Genomic DNA, 1561 nt, shown 5'->3' with positions numbered 1-1561 from the left:
ATCGTTGGTGTGGAGCAGAAGAATGTTCAAGTCCGCCAGGCAAAATGTGGCTAAAAAGACCACTGAGAGTATTATATACATGACGAGTTTGACAATGTCTCCGTGGTGATGTTGCGACTGCTCGTCAGTTACTGTTAAATTATGACAAGACACCAGTGGCAGGTGTTATGAAAACAGATGTTTTCCCACGTTCTCTACCTATCACTGCCAAATGTTAACCTTGATTGTTATTATTTTCAGGTACCTGTATCACAAAATATTTATTTTAAAACTAATAACAGTCATAATTTTCTATATTTTTAAAAGACTCAATTAAAAGCTAAGTATTAATTAAGCTAGTATTATAAAACTAATAGAAATAATCGCCTTTTTCATACCGGTACGATATAATCGACATTTACTCTAAATGTTTATACATTTTCAGAATCTGACTTTATTTAGTGTTTTCTACATTTTTGTTGCCACCCACCCATAGCCGCATAAAGTTCTCCATGATTATCTTCATCATTGATTATAGTAATACAACTATTTTTGAACAGCCTTAGTAATCAATATTTACACTTTAAAACCTTGTTTGTGACAGGTTTTGAAGTTTTTCATAGTTGTTGTCTCATTACCGCACATTACTCATGGCCGATTAATATATTTTTTTTAATTAATCTATGTTGTAATTTTAAAGATAAATGGGTTTCCCAGATTGCTGTATTCTTAAGATTTACATCCCGGTTGACTCAGCAACAATCAGCAATTTTGCATTATTATTGTTTGATCTCTGGGAAATCAACACGGAGAATATACTTTAATACTTTTTTATGAAATGGCGACCATACATAGTAGATATTTTAAGCCAAGTATGAATGGGGATGAGTGTAGGATGAGTGGCGAGATCTTGTAGTCTTGTTAGTGACTAAGGCCGACAATCCTTAGACACAGCTGTTAAATAATAGCCCATACAGCCAATGGAAAGTAAGGGACCTGCAGTTTATAGTAGGAATCCGAACCACATTTTTCACCCTGGTATATACGAATTGGTCTAATTATCAGGGTAGTACTGCGGATAGTCGTAGTACTCACTCGTGCGGATGTTAATCCACACCAGGGAGTATTGAATCCACAGTGCGTGCCTATAAATATCCACAATTCGTGACCTCCTAGTAGCTGGATTGCAGGACGACGCCACCCGTCCCAGTCATATTATATGTCATTTAAGAAAACGTCATACTATAAAAACTGCATCATTGAGAGGCTTTCCGTTAATTTTATTTGTAAGCCTAGCAGTTTTTTTTTTTTAAACAAAAAAACATCCACTGTCCTTTGTTTGGACTTTATTACTTGAAATTCCCTTATTGAGATTTTCCCAAAGCCGATGAAACACCAATAAGACTTTTTACCATGGAAAATGTTAGCGTATTTGAGCAGTAGAACAATTTAACGATAGTTTTCCGTATCACAAGGGTTGTAGTTAAAACATAACAGTCTGGGTCGTAAATGGAAATGAAGTTTGTACGGATAGATTTGTATTACAATTTAATATGTTAAATTGGATTAAGAGTGTATGAAA

This window comes from Macrosteles quadrilineatus, unplaced genomic scaffold (genome assembly GCF_028750875.1).
Source record: "Macrosteles quadrilineatus isolate MER2022 unplaced genomic scaffold, UCM_ALF_1.0 Scaffold_2__2_contigs__length_208266976, whole genome shotgun sequence".
In the NCBI taxonomy this organism is placed as follows: domain Eukaryota; kingdom Metazoa; phylum Arthropoda; class Insecta; order Hemiptera; family Cicadellidae; genus Macrosteles; species Macrosteles quadrilineatus.
This window is presented reverse-complemented; position numbering follows the sequence as displayed.